Genomic DNA, 26,285 nt, shown 5'->3' with positions numbered 1-26,285 from the left:
GTGTCACCGAACATTTTATACTCTCGCATGATAAAGTGATAATCGAGATTTCATTATACGTCATTTACATATTTTTCAAATATCGTATTTGTGTAAAGTTTTATTCCGCTATCATCTTTGGTTCCTAATGTATATATTATACAGAGAAGGCATCAGATGGAATTCAAAATAGCGTTAAATTAGAAGGAAGCGTGGTTGTGAACCGATTTCACCTATATTTCGTACATGTCATCAGGGTGTTAAAAAAATATTATATACCGAATTTCATTGAAATCGGTCTAGTAGTTCCTGAGATATGGTTTTTGGTCCATAAGTGGGCGAGGCCACGCCCATTTTCAATTTTTAAAAAAAGCCTGGGTGCAGCTTCCTTCTGCAATTTCTTCCGTAAAATTTAGTGTTTCTGACGTTTTTTGTTAGTCCGTTAACGCACTTTTAGTGATTTTCAACATAACCTTTGTATTGGAGGTGGGGGTGGTTATTATCCGATTTCTTCCATTTTTGAACTGTATATGGAAATGCCTGAAGAAAACGACTCTGTAGAGTTTGGTTGACATAGCTATAGTAGTTTCCGAGATATGTACAAAAAGCTTAGTAGGGGGCGGGGCCACGCCCACTTTTCCAAAAAAATTACGTCCAAATATGCCCCTCTCTAATGCGATCCCTTGTGCCAAATTTCACTTTAATATCTTTATTTATGGCTTAGTTATGTCACTTTATAGGTTTTCGGTTTCCGCCATTTTGTGGGCGTGGCAGTGGGCCGATTTTGCCCATCTTCGAACTTAACCTTCTTATGGAGCCAAGAAATACGTGTACCAAGTTTCATCATGATATCTCAATTTTTACTCAAGTTACAGCGTGCACGGACGGACGGACAGACGGACGGACGGACAGACAGACATCCGGATTTCGACTCTACTCGTCACCCTGATCACTTTGGTATATATAACCCTATATCTGACTCTTTTAGTTTTAGGACTTACAAACAACCGTTATGTGAACAAAACTATAATACTCTCCTTAGCAACTTTGTTGCGAGAGTATAAAAAGTTCCAACCATAAACAAGCCTATAAAGAAGACTCTATGAAAATTTCAAGTAAATCTTAGAACCGAAAATAATTTTAATTTTGAAAAATCCTCTTGTACACATATTCTTGAATAGTTAAACTTTGAAAATATAAAAAAAAATCGATTTTTTTAAATTTCTAGACCAGAATACCCTCTTAAAGCTCTTCTTACAAAATCAGATGTATGTTTTTGTGTCATTTTGATATTTATCAAACAAAGTTTGATTCAAAATAATAAAATGATTCAAAATAAAACTGTCGTTCAAAAAGAGAGCTGTAAACACATCGGTAAAATGTGTTTGTAAGACGTTGAGTGTCAAACTCATAGAGTGCGATATTTGTATCACTATGCTGGTACGCGGTTTCCTGAACCTTTATTATAGCACACATTAAAACCATATGTCAGTCTTTAGCATTACCCACAGTCATACTTCAAACACTTTAAATTCTTCAAAAACGTTATTAACGTATTTTTTTTTTTTAGTAGGGATTGCTTTTTTCAGTTTTTGTTTGGCTAGATGGCTCTGTAAAGTAAGTTTTTGGTATATTATTAATTTTCTAAACGAAATATCGCTGATATTAGAAATCTTTGTTAGAGAAGAGTTTTGTATGACGCTAATTCCAGGTTTTTTCTTACATCAAGTAAAAAATATCAATTTTTTTTTAATTTAAAAAGTGTAACCTTACATTTTACTAGAAAAGTTTTCAGGTTTCATCGATGTTTTTTAAATTATTATTATTTTTGCAAAGCGTTTGTTTCTGTTGCCTGAATATGTTTGAAAAAAAAAAATCTCATATTTTTGTTTGACATGCGGTTGAAGCTCCAAGTCCAATATTAAATTTTTGATTGAGGCCTATAAGAAAAAAAATTACCTAATGTGGGAAACACATCAAGTAAACAGGCTTCCAAAAACTATTTCGTGGGGAAAAAAGTACCAAAAAAGTAATTTCTGCATTTTGGCCATAGTACGGCACAACATAGATATTTCTAATCAAGAACAAAATATTATACTTGATGTCCCTGAGTATAGTATGGTCAACAATCCGCTCACATGCGTCTGCAAGATCCTTTTGGCAGCAGGAGATCTTTTGAGCTACTTGCCGCTAGCAAATTTCATCTTGCTGCAATAGTAGAGCTTTTACTGGACATTGAAAATTTTTTTAGACGCAAATTGTCAAAGTTGTATGGAGAAAGGTGAGGTGGAAACATCCACATACCATACTATATATTTGATGTGCATACATTTATATAACTATTTATATATTTAAGATTCAATATGATGAAAATCTTATTTTCCAAAGCATTTACATACATACATTTTTCCGATCTATATTACCAATACCAACACTGAGAAACTAAATAATTTGGCCATTGTCATTTCGTTCATTTGGAAGCCAAAGAGTATGAATGTGCATACAAAATATATTTATCGTGCTATGATGATTGCCCTTGACAACATAAGTAGTGTTCGTAAACGAAGTGTCAGACTTCAAAAATCAACAAGCAAACAAAAAAGTCAAATTTGAACCCAATTGGTAATGAGCAAATAATGCAAAAATAATCGTCTAACAGTAACTCGACCTATTTACATAGCAATAAATATGCATATACCTACATATATGTACTACACTTACTTCGTGCATATATTGTATATGTATGTGGTGTAAGCAAGTTTACAAACCACAGTTTTAGTTGCGGTTGATATTTAGGTTTTTAGGTTATCACAAACAACTGTCGCCAAAGCAATGCAAGCGCAGATACATACATTCATACACTTACTTCTGTGAAATTATTTATTGATACTATAACATACATACATATATATATGTATGTATATCGGTACCTAAAATTCAAAATAACCTAACAACACTTTCCATAAGTTTACAGGCGAAGGAAAAACGTTATAATGGAAACCACTCATATTGGAAAAAAAATGTGTTTTGGTTATAAAGTGGTTATATATTGGTTAAAAAATAGTTATATATTGGTTAGATAACAGTTATATATTGGTTATAAATATATTGGTTATAAAATGGTTACATATTGGTTATAAAAGGTTATATATTGGTTATGAAATAGTTATATATTAGTTATAAAATGGTTATATATTGGTTATATCTGACAGCGGCAGCTGAAAATTTTATGTTTCATATACATATGTTAAAAGAAGTAGCGAATCGTAAGCAATAAAAAATTAATTTTGATTTGTTTGATGATACGTTGTTTTGCATTTTAGGTAACGATTTATGGTAAATTGCTGGTTGCCAGGATGAGTTGGCAAATATTGGTGATGCGTGTAGTTATTCATTAATATTAGCACGAAAGAAAATTAAAATAACATACAAAAATGTACACAAGTGCACACACAAACATTTATATATATCTGTGTAACTATTTTCCTTGCTATTTCGGCGAAGTGACAACATTTGATTGAATTTACCATGAATTTCGTGCTCAGCTGCCGGAAGTAAATATAAGTTGATTATGAAGATATAATGTAGTGGCAAAAAAGCACATACAACAATAAAGAATTAACTTCTTTTCCCTTACATATATACATACTGATGCACCATGGTGACATTTATTGAACTGCAGTCAATCGGCTGTTGGTCGGCAGCGCGGTTATTTGCTCGCTTAATAAATCGATTTCGCATTGAAATATTACAAGGCATACACTCATTATACTTACAACCACTCACACATATATGTATATTTATGATGTATTTGCTTGATGAAATTACAATATTGCCTCCTTACCGCTTTCGCTTATGTTAATTTCCGCACTTTTTCGGCTTTTAATTTCACTTCAACGCTGCCGAGCCGCTGAGGTATAGCTTACAACAAAGCAAACATATTTTCATTGGCCTATAAGCATATTTGCTTCTCTGTGTGTATATGTGTGCATAAAGATATGTTTTTCTTGCAACATTTGTTGTGTGCGTCAAAAAAGAAAATGAAATATACACCAGAAATGCCATGAATAATTGACAACAAATTCGCCATGCATCACCACAGTGGCCACCAATGTCGCAGCACCGGTTGGTTGGTGGACGAAGAATGCCGCACGAGAAATCGCAATAAAAGATGTAGCGGAAGTGTATGAAAGTATGAGATAAAAGAGCGCAAAGTATTTTATAACTGGCCATTCTTTTCATTACCTGCGAAATGCTGGCTAAAGACGAAAATAATTTTTAATAATTTTACTGAAAGTATTTAAGTAAGCTATTGAGCTTCAGGGGTCTTTAGGGAATATATGGTTTGTCAGCACGTTTTTATTTATAGTTTATTGGATGGAGGTTAAACCTAAGGAACGCCTGTACTCAACCCTACACACGTCACGAAGAGAAGATTCTCACCTTGGTAAGGGTTCTCATCATTTTTTTGAGAATATTTTCTAATGATACAATAACAACATTAATAACATTGAGTTTCTTCGAGTTTTTGATCAACGTCAAAATAAATTTTCTTAAGATAAGCCGGCTTTTTGGCCGACAATGACAAATCCACAAGTATATTTTCAACCAAAAAGGACTTTGTTCTTCTATTATTGGACAACAGCACAGGTAGGTTAGGTTAGTCTGGTAAGCCAATGAGCCACGCATAGATCGTTTTGGTCCTTTGCGATACCAGATGGAGTTCAGTTATTGGGCCCAATTTCAGCTAATAGCAACTGGTTTTCGGAGGCAGACATCTGCTCACGGACATAGCTGACGAAGGATTCAACTAACATAAAAAAAACTCGATTTTCACCGCTTAGTGGATGAGTATGGTTGTGTTAGGGAGTTTAGATCGCGACTAATCGAAGGATTTAAAAAAAAGGAATTTTTGGCAAGATTGAAAACAAACATTGTAAATATACTGCATACCGGTTTTCGGTCTAATTTATACCACTAATTGCCTTGAAAAAATTAGTTGTAATGCAAAAATCCTTCGATAAAATTCGAGTTCATGCTCTTTAGAAGAACTTGAAAAAATTTCAAAAAATGCTTCATTAGTTTCTGAGAAATCGTAACCACAGGCTTTGAAAACGAGTTTTCCAGAAAAACTCGATCACAGATAGAAGCAGCTGACCGGTTAAGCATGACGGCCCGCTTTCCCAATGGTTGTATTTCTTAAAATTTTATTGCGATTGTCTTGAAATTTTGGGGAAAATTTTCTGAACATTACATAAATACAATATTATAAAGAATAAATAAAAACAATGATTCACTTTTACAATATGTCTCTCTTCTATATGAACCAAAATGCTGTTGAAAAAATTGAAAATTCAATCCCAATTTTTTTTAACCTTTTCCACATTTTTTTGCAAAAGAAAAATAATAATAATATTTAATTTCAATTGACGGTTCATATAGCGCGTGGTACTATGAAGAAAGTAAATACAAATTTTCAAAACCAGCGTGTACACAAAAAAGTCGTTTTGAGCAGAACGCGCTTGAAAAATAATATCTGAACGACCTGAAGCAGAGCTACTCACTTTAATGTAATTAAAAAAAATATTTCTGTAACCGTCGAACCCTATTCCGCGCTTAAACTATCAATGCCTTGTAAATAATTTTTTTTTTATGAATTATTTTTTTATAAATAATTTTTTTGAGGAATACCACGTGAAATATTATTACTATCCCCTTTTATACTCGCTTCCTACTTGTTACTAGCAAAAAAGGGTAACCGTGCCAAAAACACTGAATGCTCCACATCACGTATACGCCACGTACCCACAAATTTACTCGTTTATCATGAAAGTTTACAATTTATTGAGCGTCATTCGGCAAAAACTTGCCGTTAGTTATTTAAACATGTGCAATGTGCAACAAAAAAAAAATTATAAAATTCTGGTGCAAATTTCATTTTATGATTTTCACTATATTCAGGCTACACAAATGCAAGTATATTGCACACAAAAGTGCATATTGTCAACTAAAATGCAAAACAACGTAGCATCAAAAAATTTTAAATTGAGTGTCTTATTGATTATGATTCACTACTTCAAATTGCATTCATAATATTACATATGTCCAACATTTTCAGGTTCTGCCCTCAGATATAAACCATTTTTAACCAAAATTTCATGATTTTAATTCCGAAAATGTTGTTACGTTATTTTGCATTTCTGGTGACGATATGTATGTATACATAAAATTTTAGGCTTCCTCTATCAGTTATAACCACTATATAACCATTTTATAACCAATATATAACCACTTATATAACCATTTTATAACCAAAACTCAAAAATTGTTTCAAAATGAGTGGTTTCTATTATCGTTTTTCCTGCGCCTGTAAACTTGTGAAATATAATGTTACGTTATTTTGCATTTTCAGTGACGATATCTATATTTGTATGTCCTCACTCACATTTAATTGCAAGCATTTCGCGCCAAGTAAATTCTTTCTGCTCGGATATTCTGCATGACTTCCGGAATAATATAAATTAATTTTAAATAATAGCGTTTGACAAAAAACCAGCAACAACAAAAATATTGTATATAAAAAGTAGCAATTATCAGTTTGCTCTCCGTTAAATCGCAGAAAATCGTCAACTGCTGTTAACTACGGCATGCATTAAGCGGGTATTAAAAATATAAAAAATTGTAGGCATACATTAATTTTACATTCTGGTGAGTGTAATTGAATCGTTAAAAATCCGCGAAGCAAATTCATAAAAAACTCGAATCATCATCAAGTAAAACAAAAAATATTAAAAAAAAAGTAAAAAAAATCGTTTATAAAAAATGTGCGCGGAAGTGCTTCGAGCGCTATGCAATTTTAAATTTGAAAGTGAAATAAAAAGCCATATTTATTGTGCGGAAATTGCATTATAAATTTATGTTACTGCAAATAGGATGCCTTCACACGCCAATAATTTGTTTAAATAATGTTTTTGCACCAATTTTTTTTAAATAATTTTTTTTTTAATAAGTTTTTTGGGTTTCACATGCGCCATATCTGTGCTCGCTCATATTTTATGCATGAGCGCATTATAGGGTTGATTGAATTTTTGTTGATTAATGAGTAGCGAATATAAAAACTGATATTCCGTAAATAAAAGATATATCGTCACTTAAAATGCAAAAAAACGCATAATCAAAAAAATCGAAAGAAAAATATTTTTTGTAAAAAAAAGTTTTAAGAGGAAATTTCACTTGGTATACACATGCCGTTCCTTGTAAAGTCAGAAAATGGAACTCCTGTAAGCAGATCTAACAAGTTAAAAAGCGCATTGAGGCCAATAGAAATCATCTTAAGCGGTTTATTTCTCTTACCAACAGCTTATTGAGATGTCTGAAAGTGTGAGCTCTGAAGTATTAAAGTCTTGAACTCGCAAAGGAGGGAAAATCAAGGAGGAAATGGTTATGAATTATAAAACAACAGAGTTTAGCAAAGTATTAAATCATCACTTCTGCCAACAGGTGCTTCTTTACATTGAGTAGGCAATTAAAAAGTAAAGTCCTCTCTAGACCAAATTCATCATCCTGCTATATGGTGCAGAGGCATGGACGATGACAATATCTGATCTGTTGGAGTTACGAGTTTTCGATAGAAAGGTTTTGCGGATGATTTATGCTCCTTTGCGCATTGGCAACGGCGCGTACTGCAGTCGCTGGAACGATGAACACTCCAGCTTTGAGGGTTTTGATTTAGTACCTACCGGTGGAAGCAGAGGAACAGGAAGATATCCACTCCATTGGAGAGATCAGGTGGAGAATAAAAAAAAAGTAGAGAAGAAGAAGACGAAGAGGAAGAATTAAAGCATTATTAAGCAAAGCGAACCGTAAACTAGAATTTTTTTTAATAATTGGAGAGTGATTTTGTCAGTACTTTAAATCGTAAAAGTCCTAAGACTACATAGGCAATCTCAAACTATGTATATCTTTTATATATACCTTTTATATATACCTAACTTATATATCATTTTCATTATTTTTTACTATTTGAATATTCGCTAGGATATAAGTTACATAGTATTTTGTACATATTGCACCTAATTGTAGGCTAAACATTTTTTTTTTAATTTTGAGCACAAACAGACATTTTTATTCAAATAATAATATATTTAACTATAAATAACCTAAGTTTTGGTTTGAAAATGTGTATTTTCTCTGAGTTATGAGCAGATGTCATAAAATTCGATCGAGCATGTCTTGAGATATGAAATTTTACATAAATAAGCGTCGATGCCACACCCATCATCCAATTTTTACACCAGCTCATATAAAGGCTATATCTATCTCAATTAGTTGTATGTGATACGTACAACCGCTAGGTGAACAAAACTATTATACTCTGTAGCAAAATGTTGCAAGAAGATACTAATTAATATCGAACAGTGCTTTTATTCACTAAGTACATTAAATGTACTAGAAGAAAGCTAGTTGAGAGAGAAAAATCTGACATCCTGACGTCTTATTAGCGAGGACCTTAAGAGAACAACTTTTCATTATTTATTTAAGTTTTTTTATGAACAAAGTTATTTTAGGGTTACTTTACTGAACGTTGCTAAACTATGAAAATCAATCTCGTGTTTCTCCATATATCCATATTTTTCTGAAAGCTCTTATCTCTAAAGCTATTTTTAGGAAATTAATTTTCGTAAGAAAAGCCTGGCTGTGCTCTATAAGACTTATTAAGGTACAATTATTATTTTTTTGTTGATACCATTTTTTCCGTTCCTTACGCAGGTAAGCTCTAACGTCCATTTCGTAATCCTAAAGTTGCTAGCAAAGCTTTTCGGCAATCGTATTTTCTGTTTCTCCCCAATTTTTCAGATCGAAATACTTTACAGGGTCCAGCACTCGAAATGTACCCAACTTCAGTCCGTTAGCGCAGCGGTCGCACTGGAATCAGCTGTTTATAAATTTGCTGAATGACAGTTCGGAGTATTGTTCATAAGTGTACAAAAGCGTTTTGCCAAAAAAAGAGATCAGCGATGGAATTCAAACGTAACAGTGTGATTGTATAAAATTTAGCTGGAAAGCAATTGTTCGTTTTCTCAAACACTTTTATCTCTAAAGTTTTTGTTAAATGATATTAGCATCGCAAAACGCCATGGAGGTGGTTATAAAAGACTGTAACGTCACGTGAGATGGTTCGAAAAGTGAAGAAGCGACTTTGAGCATTTTTCAAACTAAGATAAAAAAAAAAAAATGGAAAAGAAAAAAAATATTCGACCGCAGCATCCGACATATTTAATAAAAATGAGCTCAAGGAAAAAAGTACTTACAAGTTCCGAGATAGGCCCATGATCTCACAAAGCAGCAACAAGTAAGTGAGAGTGCGAAGCAGTTGCTTCGCTTTGCCAACCCTTGTAGGTATCTAAAACACAAAAAACAAGAAGATTCAAATTCCGAACATTGTGTTTTCTGACGAAACAAATTTTCCAATTGAACAATTCGTAAAATCATCGACATGAAAAAAAAACTTTTTTACCTGATTTTTTCGACCTTTTCATTTTTTAAAAATACATCAAATCATTTTTGGAAACCAAGGCAGACACGATAGACAAATAATGAAGATATTACCAAATTTCAGATGGGCGCTTCAGTAGAACTTGAGATATTTCAACCACCTCCGAAGCAAATGCGAAAACGCGTTTAAAGTTTAGGAGACTGCTTTGAACACGGACGCCACGTCAAAAATCGGTCTCCAAAATAAGTCGAATTTTGAAAAAATCCGTTCACAAAGTGAAAGTCAAAATTTTCAAAATAGGCAAAAAAAAAAAAACGATTTTTTCAAATTCCTACGACCAGAAAATGGCTCTCAGGTACAGATTATTATTATTTTTTTTGATTTTTTCCGTTCCTTACGTAGGTAAGCTCTAACGTCCATTTCGTAATCCTAAAGTTGCTAGCAAAGCTATTCGGCAATCGTATTTTTTGAATATCGTAGAGACCACTGCTGGAGTTATCCAAAAAATCACTGAAACATAAATAAAAATCACATAACATAGTGTTAGTGAGAGCTGTGATATCGATCTGATATATCCCTACAACCGTTTCTCCCCCAATTTTTCAGATCGAAATACATTAGTATGTAGCTGAACGATCAAAATCAAGTTACTTACATACATAGTCACGAATTTCGACATGGATTATTGTCCAAGGCCACAGTACAATCTTCGAATAAATTGATCAGATCGGACCACTATAGCTTATAGCTGCCATACAAACTGACCGATCTCCTTAAGCACTTTTTTCTACTTTATTAACAGCTTACTATTAATTTTACAGCTGTTGCAGGTCCATTTACATTAAGAGCCTTTTGTCATACTCTAACATTTTTATATATGAATATATTTTAATTTTTCTTTTATTAAATTATACGAAATTACAAGCACTGAAATTAATATACAATTTTCAAAGCAATTTCCTTTGGCTCTGTGCATATTTTAAATGTGCGTACTTTTTGCGTAGGTCATTGCCAACCGCAACTCAACCGCACGCAGATAAATCGTTTACATTTTCATAAACCACAAGCACACACATTTAAATTTATATATGCAGATATTATTCACCGCCAAAAGGCATAAAAATTACATAGTATAATTTATATTTACTATACATCATATGCAATGCATAAAATTTATGAATTGGGCAAAAGAAGAAAGAAAAATAACCTTTGCGTTGTGGGCACAGACACAAACGTTTCGTGCATTACGTGGCACGGACGCACACGCACACACATACACATACATAAAAGAGCTTTCAGCTACACTGACAAGCCACCAATACATGCCGTTACGCAAGCAAGCACCGAAAATTCTGTTTTTGTATTTGTATGTATGTGTGTGTTTGGGTGTGTGTGTGGGTGCCTCTAACCATCACTTGTGGCACGCTCAAATTCTAGGTTTGGCTTATATAACCAGCACCCACACACACGCAGCTGTGTTACACTAGCCCAAACTTTATATGTGCAAGTGTATATATATGTGTGTGTGTGTTAGTGCGCAGCGTGATGCCGCAAATAGCTCGAATTTATTTTACCACTAAATATTTATGCAAATTTGTTACTCCGCACATAATTTTTACATACAGGCCATTTGCAAGCGCACAAACACACACACACAACTACTTGGCTGCGCATTGTGTTTGCTGCACTTTTCGGCTATTTGCCGCTGCACACATATATAACTGTACTATTTCACATATATATGTATGTACTTTGTTTGCCATGTGAATTAGCACGTTTCATATTCGCATAACACACACACACACACACACCCAATTTTGAAATTATGCAGCAAATAGTGGCTAACGGCTTTTGCGCCAGTTTATGCCACAAGGTTATAAATATAAGCGACGCATGTTCGTTCGCACGCTTTGACGAGTTCGCAAATATTTACAATGACAACCGCAAAGTGCGGAATTTATGAAAATATTAATCATAATTTTATGAGCTTGCCGCTATTAAATTAACAGTTGTCGCATGCACGCTTTAACTGCGTCGGAAGTTATGCAAATAGTATCGAGAGAGGCTAAAATTTTATGAAATTATCGTTACAAATTAGGTGTCTTTTTATATTTGGAGATATGAAATACTGTTGGGAACTCTCAAATTTTTGTTCTCCGTTAGCTTTTCTTTTATTTTAAAGTTTTGCATCCTGCTGCTCAATGGTTTGAGGAGAGTTTGGTAATCACTGGACTCTCTCATATCATTAATTGCTGTAAAACGCTTGCCTCTAAACGATTTTTCAATGAATTTGGGGTTAATTATACAAAATAAAAAAAATTTGGTCCACGGGACTTTCTACAAATCCAATTGTAACGCATCTAATCCTCACTCAGCAACCAGCGATTGATTTAGTGCCTCAGTTTTGAAGATATTGATCTGAAACTTTGCACACGCCTTTTTCTGCTCAAGAAGCTGCTCATTTGTCGAAACCGCAGATATTGAACGACTATAGCATATAGCTGCCATACAAACTGAACGATCAAATTGAAGTCTTTGTATGGAAAAGTTTTTCATTTGACTAGATATCTTCACGAAATTTGACGTGGATTGCTATCTAAGATAATAATGCAATCTCCAAAGAAATTGTTCAGATCGGATCACTATACCATATAGCTACCATACAAACTGAACCACCGGACTCTAGTGCTTGCATGGCAAGCTTTTTGATTTGAAGAGATACCCCTCACGAATTTCGGCATAGATGATTACCTAAGGTAACGCTAAAATCCCCGAACTAATTGTTCAAATTGGATTACTATAGCTTATAGTTGTCATACAAACTGATCATTCAAAATCTAGTCCTTGTATGGCAAACTTTTTCATTTGACTAGATATCTTCACGAATTTCAGCATAAACTATTGTACAAGGCAACGCTGCAATCTCCGAGAATATCGTTCAGATCGGACCACCATAGCATATTGTTGCCATACAAAATGATCGATCAAAATAGAGAAAAATATTTTTATACCTTTTATGCTATAATAAATGCAACTGTGAAGGGTATTATATCTTGGTGCAGCCGTAGTTAACGGTTTTTCTTGCTAATCTTCATTTGCCCAATGCTCCTAGTTTGGATTTGGCTACAACGCATGGCCTACAGTGCGTATGAGTGAAATTTTTTTCGTGTTCGGCACTTTCTTGTTAAAAGTTGTTTTTTGGATCACTTTGTTATAAACTTATCTATATAAAGCAAAGTTTGAGCAGATTTACAAATAATATACGAGTTTAGAGTAATTAGCAGCTTCAGAGCCATTAATTGATACAAAGTCTTTGTATCGCTTAACTTCTTCTCTTAAACAGAAATGTGATACTTACCGGCTTATATAACGAATTAAAAGCAATTTTAGACATGTTGCGCTTATTCTCGCATTTAATTTGTTAAAATATGCAAATTGTATTATTTTCATACAAATTTATTGCTTTTTTGTGTCATATATACATACACACTCGCACGTTGCAAGCTGACAACTGTTGAAAATAATCCATTATTTAAACCGGTGATAATGACAAAATATAATATCTGCCATTAAATTAATAAAATGAAAATTTTAATCTTAAAATGTGAAAATTAATATTTTCATGAGCCCATGAGAATCGCATAATTTAATGTTGCCATCAAAAAGGCTCGTTTCCGGTAGAATTGTGTAATTTGGTTAGTTGATAAGCCTATTGTGCGAGTATAATAAATATTAATTGTAATTAAGAACAAAGATAAATCATGCAATTTTTAGAGGCAATTTGATACATATTGAATGTTATTGACATTAAGGTGGATTTGAAACAAAATATATTATTAAGGGTGGATCAAAACAACAAATAATTTTTTGTACTCTGAAAAACCAAAAAAAAAAATAAAATAATAAAAAAATAAAATAATACTAAAAAAAAACATAAAATATTAAAAAAAATGAAATTATAAAAAAAAACAAAAAAAAAAATACAATTTTTCTAGATTATTTAATTCCTATAATGAATGAAGTGGGTTATTTTTAAAACATTATTAATAAGAAAAAATCTGTTACAATTAAAAGCTCTCTCCAAGACTTTCTTAGTAGTATTCAAAGAACTATTTTTTAAAAATAAATAAAAAATATGATTTACCCACCCTAAAGCATACATACATACCATAAACAAAAAAATTAAAAATAAGTATAATAATGGTGGGTATGATGGTCAATAAATGAGAAACTCCATCATCGTACATTATTTTTTTAGTATTCAATTTCTTATAAACTATGAAGTGAGCTAATTTTAAAATATTATTAATAAGAAAAAACGCGTTACGGTTAAAAGTCTTTCGGCGACTTTCTTAGAATTGCTCAAAGACCTATTTTTCAGTATGCCATGGGATTAAAAAAAAAATAAAAAAATATTATTGACACACCCTAATACATACACATACCATAAACAAAAAATATATAAATAAGTATAATATCGCTGGGTATTTACAAGTACATACATTTCCAAAAATGAGAAGCTCCATCACTGTAAATTAGTTTTTCAGTATTAACTCATCAAATTGCCTACGCTAATAAAGAAGAAAAAGAACTCATCAAATTCATCCCATTTAGACATTAGGAGTACATATTTACTTCTATTTACTTAACTGCTGCTGTTTACCATTTTCTAATAACCTAATTCTCTTTTCCTTACAGGTAAACTAGCTCAGCACAATAGGCCAAGTAAACAAAAGGGTTTGTATTTATTTACTGGATAAGCTTTTTACAGTAATCTCATCTCTCAACTAATGTTATTTGTTGATGTTGTATGTATGTACATATATATATATATATATATATGTAGCAAGACTCTTTTTCTGCAGCAGTCACAGAAAGTTGGTAAGGTAAAAAAGGATTTGCACTGAAATTGCTATATATTTGCTTTACATTAGCACAAATCAAGCAAAAAAGTTATTTTTTAGCAAAATATTTTTTTTAACAAATAATTTGAAACTTTGTCTAGTATATTTTCTATACTGAAAGCATTAACTAATTTATATTGCGTTAGTTAGGAAATAAAAATCACAACAGCATACTTTGTAATTCTTGTGAAAACTTCCTTCGACAAATGTTACTCATACGCAGTGTGTAAACTTTTGTTGAGTTAATACGCTGCTATTTTAGCGAAAATTTGTTAAGTTCTCCAGCATATTTTTATTTCTCAATTTTCAACAAATATTTGTTTTTAATTTTTGAAAGCAAAACTTTTTTATTTACGAACGCATGCTCGTGGTAGGCAACGCGCCAGCTTTGTTGCAACAATGCTTGCACACTCCGGTTGGCTGAGAGTTTATTTTCGTGTTTATTCGCTTATTTTTCCACTTTTCTGTTTGTTTTCGGTGTCGGCGCTTGTTTTTCGTTGTTTTGAAATCTTAAAGTAACTGTGTGAAGCATGTTCGTATATAGAATTCAGATATATTATATACAATATGTGTAGATTCGTATGGTTATTACAAGCTCTAAAAAAGTGGGTTTTTTCTTTCCGCTAGATAGACATGTATACCGATGGATGATTGTGCGTAAGCGTAGATTTAACTTATAAAAGCGATATGTATGTACATATGTATAAGCGTAGGTAGTGTGTCCTCTTTACTGCCCTTACAATATAAAGGTAGTATCCTACTTTTATCAACGCAGCAAACATAACTCCCTAGTAGCTGTGTAAGTTCATGTAAAGGTTAAGTTTTCATCTTATTTCGATGAAGCAAAAGTGATATTTGTAAAAATATCATTCTGAGTATGCTTTTTTACTACAATTTTTTCATGGAAGAGTTACTTAAAGAAAGTAGCTCTACTGGAATGACATTCCTTGATTGATAGTTTTGAATTTACCATGAAAAAAAATACTATAAGTCTGAAAAATAAATATAAAATTTGCATATTTTGCCAGAAATATTGTGAATAAAGTCATATAAAGATGAGTAGGCATAACGGAATGAACCCCGAGCCTTACGCTAACTACAATATTTCTGTACTCTTTATTAAAATAATGACATACATAATTTCAAATTAACAGAAAAAGGAAGGAGAAACCAGTTAAGTGCTTTCAAAATAAAAAAACAACGTGTTAATTTATTGGTTATCAAAATAACCGATCGATACCATACTGAACACAAAATGTTTAGTACGCGACAACCACTTATGTATGTGTTAACCGTAAGTATATATGTACTAGATATACCCCATATTGACAAACAAAAAAAAATTATGTAAAAAGATAATTTATACTTCATTTTTATATACCGATGCACCTTGTCACGGTCAACATGCGATTGGACCTTATCAGTGTGGTTTTAGGCCTGGAAAACCAACAACTGACCAGATATTCACCATGCGCCAAATCTTAGAAAAGACCAGTGAAAAGAGGATCGACACACACCAACTCTTCATCGATTTCAAAGCTACTTTTGGCAGTACGAAAAGGAGCTGCCTTTATGCCACTAAGTCTGAATTTGGTATCCCCGCAAAACTAATACGGCTGTGTAAACTGACGTTGAGCATAAACAAAAGCTCCGTCAGGATCGGGAAAAACCTCACCGAGCCGTTCGATACCAAACGAGGTTTCAGGCAAGAAGACTTCCTATCGTGCGACTTGTTCAACCTACTCCTGGAGAAAATAATTCGAGCTGCAGATTTAAATAGAGAAAATAGAGTGTACAGCTGCTGGCGTACGCCGATGACATCGATATATTGGCCTCAACAACGCGCAGTTAGTCTACTTTCTCCAGACTGGATAAGGAAGGGCTGGGCAAATGCGTCTAGTAGTGAACGAGGAACCAGTATTAACACAAACAACAATGTCAGCTTCGAAATCCAACGCAGAGTAACTTTTGCCAGCAGGTGCTACTTCGGACTAAGTAGAAAATTGGGAAGTAAAGTCTTCTCTCTTCAAACAAAGACCAAACTCTATAAGTCACTCATTACTCTCGTCCTGCAGAGGCATAAACGATGGCAACATCTCATGAGTAGACATTACGAGTTTTCGAGAGAAAAGCTCTACGGAAGATGTAGGATCCCTTGCGCATTGACAACGGCGAATACCGCAGTCTACGAAACGATGAGCTGTACGAGATATACGACGACGATTCAGCGAGTTAAGAGACATCGGCTACGCTGGCTGGGTTATGTTGTTCGAATGGATAAAAACACGCCAGCTCTGAGAGTATTCAGCGCAGAACTCGTCGGGGGAAGCAGAGCATGAGAAGGACCTACACCCCGTTGGAAAGACCAGGTGGAAAAGGATTTAGTTACTCTTGGAAGCTCCAATTGGTGCCAAACAACAAAACGCCAATAAAGAAAAAGAAGCACCTTGTTCTGCAATTAATTTTTTTTTTATAAAAATCTTTCTTTCTTGCAACATTTTACACAAAAAGTTAAAAGCTATACCCAACAGTAGAACCCGGCTAAAAATTGCAACGAACAAACGAGCATGATGACAAATGGACACAAGTAAGATATAATGTCTAACGAAGGCAATAACAAGCACAACAACAAAACAAAACGAGGATAAACAAATGTCGCTGACTACAAAAGCGCAACAGTGCTGACAAGCTGATCTCCGGTCCCTATAAGCAGACAACTAGCCAAAAGTTGGCCTTTCCCACACTGTCAGTATCCCTGCCGCGCGCTGTCGTACTATATAACCGAGCAATCGACCGACAAACCAAAGAGTCAGTTCATTGCGGCTGCGACCACAGCGCATCCTCGTGCAGTACATTGGCTGACATCCGCCGTCAGGAACAGCGAGTGGTGACGGACACACACGAGACGTGCCACAACTGTTGATGCAACCAGCGAGTTGCTACTGGAGTCGCAAAATGCAGCACATACGTCACCTGCAATTGGAACTGAGTCGGAGTCGGAGTTGCGGTTATCGCCGCGGATTGCTGCACGACGCACGTTGACAGTTGTGGCAAGTATTGCGTAAATGTTGCAAATTACATGTCGTTGACATTTATTGAGGAGAAAAGTTTTTGCGGTCATTAAGAGTTTACGTATTTGCACGTGGCATGTTGCACGTTGGCGCACAGGTCGTGTAATACAGCTTATGTATGTGTGTCTGTGGCGACAGTGGCAAATAAATACAAATACAGACAAGTTTTCTAAAACTTTGGCTGCCACAAAATTGCTCGAAATTGAAATTTTTTTAATTAAGCGCCGAACGAAGAGGTTGCCAGACTTTTATGCGAAAAATTTGATGCCAAACTTTAATTGCGTAAATTCGGCGCTTAAAGGAGTGGGAGGTGGGGAGCGGTGCAAAGTATTCGCATTTCTACAACAAGTTTGTTTAGCTATGTAAAACAGCATAATAAAGCAGCTGACGACTGCCGACTGCCGACCGTTAGTGGCAAAGAGCCGAGGCAACCATGTGCAAACTTAATGAATTCGCAACGCGCACACAAACACACACACAGACAAGCGCACACATGTGCACACAACAACAACATTGCGTTGGCGCAATGAAACTGGCAAATTGGCGCGCTGCCGCCCGGGCACTAAACGCGGGCGAGCGGTGCTCGAGCGCGCGTTTGTTGACAGTTCAGCACCTTTAGCGGCAGTTAGTCGAGGGCAAAACAACGCGACCCAACACAAAGCGACCCACTAACTGCCAGCGCGCTTGTATGTGTGCATGCATGCGTAATGCTGAACAAATTGCTAGCGTTGCCGCGCCCTCGCCCCTCGCAAGGGTTTTGGTCAAAGGTCGCACTCGGCGAAGTAGTTGCCGGCGTTGAGGACCCATTAAATTCAGCAACATTGTTAAGTGGCATTTTAAAATTTAAACAAACGTGATTGTTGCGTCCCCTCTCACCTGCGCCGCTGTACTGCTTGCAACTTTCGTGCGTGTAAATATGCGTGCATGCCACAAAGCGCTGCCACTTCTAATTGCTAGTTGTGCTGTTAACAGTTATTGTGGCCCCTGACGTTGGTATTGTGGGTTCATTACAAATTAGAAGGAAAAATATGAAAATTAAGACATCAAATGCTTAATATTTTGTTTAAAGAGGACGATAGGGAACTTCAGGAAAATCCCAAATGCCTTATATAGTATATTCAATGCTGTCAAGTGTGCTTATTAAAGAAATTCTGGCTTCATTTAAAAAATATATTAACATTATATACACATATAATAGTATATATACAAGTACTATATATTTATGAAGTAAACAATTGCAGAAACATCAACTATTCCGAATTCATCTAAATCGTCATAAATGCAATCTTAGTAATTAAACCTATCCCTAACTGCCTCAAATCACTTTCAACATTAATTTCTTTGAGCTGAGTATACACATTTTCGCACATTTCTTTTAATTACGGGAAGTACTGACTTAATATTTACCAACCAAGTTTTTGAAGCAAGCTTTCGAGGCCATGTAATCCTTGACCAAAAACACGCCTATATTATAAAGCTCTTATGACAAAAAGCTTTATAACCATAATATATAAATCAAAAATAAAAGAATTTGTCTTAAATTTTGTATGTCTAACCAAATTTCGTGTGCGGAATCGTTGCGAATGTTGGAAAAGCCTTACGGTGATTCGGTTTTATTAAAAACAAAAGCCTACGAGTGGTACAAAGCCTTCAAAAACGGTGGAGAAATCGTTGAAAACATGTCTCGTTCTGAACGACCTCTTCAACTGACGAAAATATTAAAAAAGTTAAAGATGTGGTGCTAGAAATTCGTCAAGAAAGTGTTAGAGAGATGGCAAGAAGCAACATCTCTCGCGTGTCCGTTCGAATGGTTTTGGTTAATATTTTGGGTATGAAACGCGTTCTTGCTCGACTCGTCCCGATAAAGCTGAATTTTTTTCAAAAAGAGAAACGCAAACGGTCTCTTTGATCGTTTTCAGATCCAAAGATAAAACGAAACTCGATGAAGGAACTGAAGACCATCCCAAAAAGTGCTTATGAAAAGTGTTTCGAGGATTGCAAAAATCGTTGGCATAAGTGTAATACCATTTGCTGGCGATTACTTTGAAGGGAATAAAATAAACGCTTTTGTCGCTAGGTATAGTTTTTTGTTTGGTACTCTGAAAAATATATGCTTAGACACCTCGGCAAGTATGAGCTCTTAAAAGTCCTTCGCCTTGCATACTTCTATTTTTTTCTCTTTACCAAACAGAAAAATTAATATCTCGCTTCCAACTACTTGAAAAAATATCTACTTTGAAAGATTTGTGGCAAATTCAATGCTCTCTTACGAGTTTTTAGTAAACCTAACCGTTTAAAAGATATTAACGTTTACGAGACATCCATCGTCTAAAATGCACAAAAATAAAAAAATAATATTCACACTGGTTTCTTCTTCTTTACTGGCGTAGACACCGCTTACGCGATTATAGCCGAGTTAACAACAGCGCGCCATTCGTTTCTTCTTTTCGCTACGTGGCGCCAATTGGATATTTCAAGTGAAGTCAGGTCCTTCTCCACTTGGTCCTTCCAACGGAGTGGAGGTCTTCCTCTTCATCTGCTTCCCCCGGCGGGTACAGCAGCGAATACTTTCAGAGCTGGAGTGGTTTCATCCATATGGACGACATGACCTAGCCAGCGTAGGCGCTGTCTCTTAATTCGCTGAACTATGTCAATGTCGTCATATATCTCATACACCTAATCGTTCCATCGAATGCGATATTCGCCGTGGCCAACGCACAAAGGACCATTAAGGTAGTAGTCTGGTAACTTGGGTTCAAGAAATCGAAAATTTTTTTTTGCTTAATTTGAAAGTACAATGTCTTGAGAATATACTGGGAAAATTTCAAACAGAAATTCGAAATATTTCGGGAGTTATAACGAGTTTCCTAGAGCGCCTCGAAGTCTTCTCTCTCGAAGTTGTTGAACTTTAAACGCGTTTTTCTCAAAACATTGTTTTTTTTGGTCGGCCCGGGTCCTAACTTTTTTTCTACTGAACCGATTGCTTTCAAATTTTAACTAACGAGAATTTTTTTCACCCCTAACTTTTTATTTTACAATCCTTTCTTTGCTAAAATAAAATTACTTTTTTTTCAAAGTCCGCCATTTAGTTATTTACTTTTGAACTTTAACTTCAGTAGTTCCGACCAGAATGACATGTCTATAGATTAAGAAAAATCAAGAATATTTGATTTCAGATAACATCAAGAGCCAAAATCACCCTGGCCATACACGTGCATTTTTTTGAGGTTCCAACTTCGAGTGACAATAATAATAGTAATAAAGTATTAAATTTTTTCAAATACACTTTTTTTATATTTTCAATATGTAAATACAAACATTCTAAATATTCAAGATAATTCATTTTTATTTTCTTTAAAAAAACCACCCTCCAAAAAAGTCATGAAAATAGGCATAAGTTACCAGACTACTACCTTAATCTTTCGCAGAACCTTTCTCTCGAAAACTCGCAACGTCGACTCATCAGTTGTTGTCATCCACACAGGTTTATGCACGTAAAATATACACTGACAGTTCTCAAAATCATCTTCTGGGATTGCTTTATTTGCCTTGAACAAAAGTTTTCTTTGTATGATAGGTCGCTCATCCGAAAGCTTTTGGCTGTTTTTTATACTCTCGCAACAATGTTGCTAAGGAGAGTATTATAGTTTTGTTCACATAACGGTTGTTTGTAAGTCCTAAAACTAAAAGAGTCAGATATAGCGTTATATATACCAAAATGATCAGGGTGACGAGTAGAGTTGAGATCCGGATGTCTGTCTGTCCGTCCGTCCGTGCAAGCTGTAACTTGAGTAGAATTTGAGATATCATGATGAAACTTGGTACACGTATTTCTTGGCTCCATAAAAAGGTTAAGTTCGAAGATGGGCAAAATCGGCCCACTGCCGCGCCCACAAAATGGCGAAAACCTATAAAGTGTCATAACTAAGCCATAAATAAAGATATTAAAGTGAAATTTGGCACAAGGGATCGCATTAGGGAGGGGCATATTTGGACGTGATTTTTTTGGAAAAGTGGGCGTGGCCCCGCCCCCTACTAATTTTTTTGTACATATCTCGGAAACTACTATAGCTACATATGTCAACCAAACTCTATAGAGTCGTTTCCTTTAGGCATTTCCATATACAGTTCAAAAATGGAAGAAATCGGATAATAACCACGCCCACCTCCCATACAAAGGTTATGTTGCAAATCACTAAAAGTGCGTTAACCGACTAACAAAAAACGTCAGAAAAACTAAATTTTACGGAAGAAATGGCAGAAGGAAGTTGCATCCAGGCTTTTTTAAAAATTGAAAATGGGCGTGGCGTCGCCCACTTATGGACCAAAAACCATATCTCAGGAACTACTAGACCGATTTCAATGAAATTCGGTATATAATATTTTCTTAACACCCTGATGACATGTACGAAATATAGGTGAAATCGGTTCACAACCACGCCTTCTTCCAATATAACGCTATTTTGAATTCCATCTGATGCCTTCTCTGTATAATATATACATTAGGAACCAATGATGATAGCGGAATAAAACTTTACACAAATACGGTATTTGAAAAATATGTAAATGACGGATAATGAAATCTCGATTATCACTTTATCATGCGAGAGTATAAAATGTTCGGTGACACCCGAACTTAGTCCTTCTTTACTTGTTTTTTATTTGTAATATTTTATACTTTGGTAATATTGAAGAAATTATGGTTTTGAAATCATAACTTAAATTTTATTGTTTATTTAAGGATCAACATAATAAACATTTGACTCTTTTGCCTCTCATAGAATGTCCCTACATACCTAATACGCTTTCAAGTTTTGATTTAGAAGTTTTTAAAGAACTCTATATGCTCTTCAAATCTCTTAAAAGTTATCGGGATTTCAGAAAAATTATGACCACAAAATATTCTCGCCACTAAATTAATCTCTACGAAGGCTTCTTTCTAAGTGCGATTTCTGGGTTGTACGATCCCTGGCTTGTACGATCCCTCCTATGCCTATTAATTTTATGTTGCGACCTATAAAATTATTATTAGGTACTATTATGTATAATATGAGATTTAGGGAGAGAACTTGCTTCTCAACTTTTGTAACAGAAAAATTGCGAAATAGCGAATACTTTTTTATATGGTATATATTTTAGAAAACAGCAATCAACGCTGTAAGCAACTTAAGACTTAAACAAATGTACGCAAAAATTCTAATCTAAAAATGAAAAAATTCACTTCAAAAAAAATTAGAAAATATCTTCTAATTTGGACTTCTCAATTAATTATCTTTACCTGTTTTGACCTTTCGAACATTTTAATATCCCAGTTGTTTAAAAACATTCAGCTTGACAGTAGAAATTTTAGACTGAAATTGAACTAGTTCAAAAGGAGCTAGTTAGCGGCTAGAAATTTCGAAAAAATTGCCTGATAAGGACCGGTATTCTCGCAAGTAAAAATCAATTTTGGTAATCTTAAGTTTATTTTTATGTATTGGATTAGAAGTAATGATCACTGGAAGACCAAAGACTGCTAAACTGAAATTTGCCGCAACTTAAACAAGTGAGATGTTTTATGTTGCTTATGGATTTGTTATGTTCTCTGACTTTTTTAAAAGAATCCAGGGATTGATATTTGAAAAGTATCACTTTTGATATGAAAAAAGCGGGCTAGTTGCGCTTGGGGTTGATACTAATTGTAAGCTAAGGCAAGGTTTAAGTATTTTTATTTTTCTGCGCGGTATCTCTACTACTTTTGTACATAATTTTGCAAGTGAGTTTAAAGAGCTGATCAGATTTCGGTTAGGTCAGGGTGACCCTTAAAGCTGTCTTCAATACTTTCGCTATTTGTAATTATTCAGATAAATCAGCTTCAATACCAAATATAATCCAATCTAAATGCAAAAATATTTTTTTTTTCAGAGAACCCTATATGTCCATATATACAAAAAAATTAATAGTTTTATTTTCAAAAAATTTCAACTTTACCAAAAGCTGTTTTATAAATGGCATTTAATGAAAGTGAAATTTCTACGACTCCACAAAGAAACAACAATATTTCTAAAAAATAAGAAAACTCAAAAGCAAGCGCTCCTTATGACACTATCATATAAACTCACGCTGCTTCTTGATCCAAATTGCAATCTTGCCAATAATCGCAATCACCGGTTTTGTGAGCTTGTGGTCCCCAACGATTACAACTGCTCACACCTCATTTATCATGCCACACATATTCGGGGCAATCCACAAACGCACATAAGTACTAATCCGAGCCAGCGACCCCCTTGTTTTGGCAACCACACACACGCACAAACACACACACTCACACAGCCGTAGCTAACGAAGTAACAATGCCAATTTCTATGGCGTTCGGCTAAATTGCGCCGAAAACCTTCAATTTTTACATGCCCCACTTCCTCGGCCCTTTTCTTGGCCACCACGCTCAGCTGCGCAGTTGTCGGTGGTTTGAGGTTAGCAGCACGGAAGCTGAGCACTGGAAACTGTACACTGACAGGCAGGCAGCCGGCCAAATGCGAGTAGCCATGCCGATGGCTGAACAATGCTCGTGCAACCAAATGTGGCAAGATGCGAAAAAAACTAAGCTCAATTCAGCACACTTTTCTTTTCGTTGCCGTTTATGATTGCGCTGAGGGTGTAAGGTGCGGGGTGCGAGGGGGTGGGCAGAAGCTGGTTGTTGGCACAAGTGAATTGCTCTGCTGTTTGCTAGTGGTTTTCTGATTGTTTGATGACTATTGAAAAATGGTTGGTGGTAAACAACAACAACAACAAAACCGAGCGCAACAACACAAATTGGAAACAACAACAGCAACAAGAAAAAAGTGAAGGCAACAAAAGGAATTGGCTCACATTGAGCGCCAGCGATTGGCAATCTTTTATTCACTCAACGTGCACACATACAAACACGCTCACTTACATGGACACACACACACACACACACACACATGCACATGCAAGTAGGAGCACTACATTCATTGGTTAACAAACAATGCGTGCATTTGGCACATTTTTTCACTGCTTTATTTTCGCTCTAAACATTTCAACGATGTTTTCATTGTGCTGCCGCCGCGCGCTGACTGTTGGCATTGGCGGAAAACAACAAAACCGAAAAAACGAAAATGGTGGCAATAATGGCTGGAGTAAAAGTGGCAGCATCAATCGAAAACAATTCCGCTCTACTACTCGGCAGCTTTGTGTGAGTGTGTGTGTGTGTGAGCCGCGTACTTGAAGGCCTGTGTGTGTGTGCGAGCGGAAATGATGGGTTTCGGTGCTTGGGGTATTTCAGTTAACCGTTAAACAGAAATAAAAGAAATGGTAGTCGTTTTTAAAAACATTTCAACTGCGATTTCGACAAATAATGCACCGTTTCAATGCGAAATATTTGTTTTTGCTTTTATATGTGTGTAAATATCGAATCGGCGTATGATTTTTAAGTGATTTGTGCACCGTTTTTAACCGCCAATTGTTTTTTCGTGACGATGAACGCGCTAATTAAAATTGTTTTCAGAGGAAAATGGCATATTTGAGTGGTTGAAATTGTTGGAATATAGCAACCTTACTCGAATGCACCTCGCTATGGCGCTTGCATAGTTGTCAGGTGGTTGGTTAATGAATATATATGCAAATGTAAGCCTCTACGAAGTCATTTTATAAGTGTAAAAATACCACTTAATATCACTTCCCACAAGCAAAACCAAAATAAAAACAGGAAAAAAATTAACTTCCAACATTAAAGTGTAAACAAATGTTTATTTTGATCTTGATCGATACCTTAAGCAATCAACCAAGTCAAATTTCGTGATAATATCTCTTCATATGAAAAAGTTCTCCATACAAGGACTGGTTTTCGAAAGATCAGCTTGTATGGCAGCTATATGCTATGGTGATCCGATTTGAACAATTTTTTCAGATATTGTACCGTTGCTTTACATCACAATCCCTGCCAAATTTCGTAAGCATATCTCGCCAAACAAAAAAGTTTTCTATACAAGGACTGGATTTTGTACGAACAGTTTGTATGACAACTATATGCTATAGTATTCCGATCTAAACAATTTCTTTGGAGATTATAGCGTTACCTTAGATAATCGTCCATGTCAAATTTTGTGAAGATATCTCATCAAAGAAAAAAGTTTTCCATACAAAGATTGGAGTTTGAACGATCAGTATGTATGGCAGCTATATGCTATAGTGTTCCGATTTGAACAATTTGTTCGAAAATTGTGGCGTTGTCTGAGATAGACATCTGTGCCAAATTTCGTGATGATATCTCGTCATATGAAAAAGTTCTCCATACAAGGACTAAATTTTGTACAATCAGTTTGTATGGCAGCTATATGCTATAGTGTTCCGATTTGAACAAATTGTTCGGAAGTTGTATTGTTGCTTTAGAGCAATATTTGTGCTAAATTTCATGAAGATATCTCATCAAACAAAAAAACTCTCCATATAAGGACGGGATTTTGAATGATCAGTTGTATGGCAGCTATATGCTATATTAGTTCGATCTAAGCAATTTCTTCAGAGAGCCTTAAGAAATAATTCGTACCAAATTTCGTGAAGATATCTCATCAAACAAAAAAGTTTTCCACACAATGACTGGATTTAACTTTAAAAACTTCGTGACAAACTTAATATACCCCGTCATGGTACAAATGTAAGCACTGGCCTCATAACCGATAGAATGTTCTTCAACCTTTTCATTTCTCGACTATAATAAAGCCGACTATTAAGTGCATTTAACTATTTCTGCGTCGCTAAAAACGAGCATAAACAATTAACTGACAGTTCGCAGAAAACAATAAACCGCCTGGTACAAAACCATACAACAATAAA

At 34.9% G+C, this 26,285-nt stretch overlaps 2 protein-coding genes across 10 annotated transcripts in view; one reads left to right on the top strand and one right to left on the bottom strand.

The window, feature by feature from the left end:
* LOC126758537 (glutamine-dependent NAD(+) synthetase) overlaps positions 1–26,285 on the top strand; it is a 184,264-nt gene that overhangs the window by 81,032 nt on the left and 76,947 nt on the right. For 3 of the 7 annotated variants that reach the window (XM_050472842.1, XM_050472846.1, XM_050472847.1), the window contains one exon: positions 14,174–14,212. The exons of the other annotated variants lie outside the window; for them this stretch is intronic. The gene's annotated coding sequence lies outside the window, so the exon portion shown is untranslated. The remainder of the gene's footprint in view (positions 1–14,173; positions 14,213–26,285) is intronic. 7 annotated transcript variants of the gene reach the window in all.
* LOC126758532 (cytosolic carboxypeptidase Nna1) overlaps positions 1–26,285 on the bottom strand; it is a 168,440-nt gene that overhangs the window by 80,468 nt on the left and 61,687 nt on the right. The gene's annotated exons all lie outside the window — the stretch shown is intronic.

This window comes from Bactrocera neohumeralis, chromosome 5 (genome assembly GCF_024586455.1).
Source record: "Bactrocera neohumeralis isolate Rockhampton chromosome 5, APGP_CSIRO_Bneo_wtdbg2-racon-allhic-juicebox.fasta_v2, whole genome shotgun sequence".
Lineage (NCBI taxonomy): Eukaryota > Metazoa > Arthropoda > Insecta > Diptera > Tephritidae > Bactrocera > Bactrocera neohumeralis.
The sequence above is the reverse complement of the archived record's forward strand: the minus strand, read 5'-3'. Positions and strand labels throughout refer to the sequence as shown.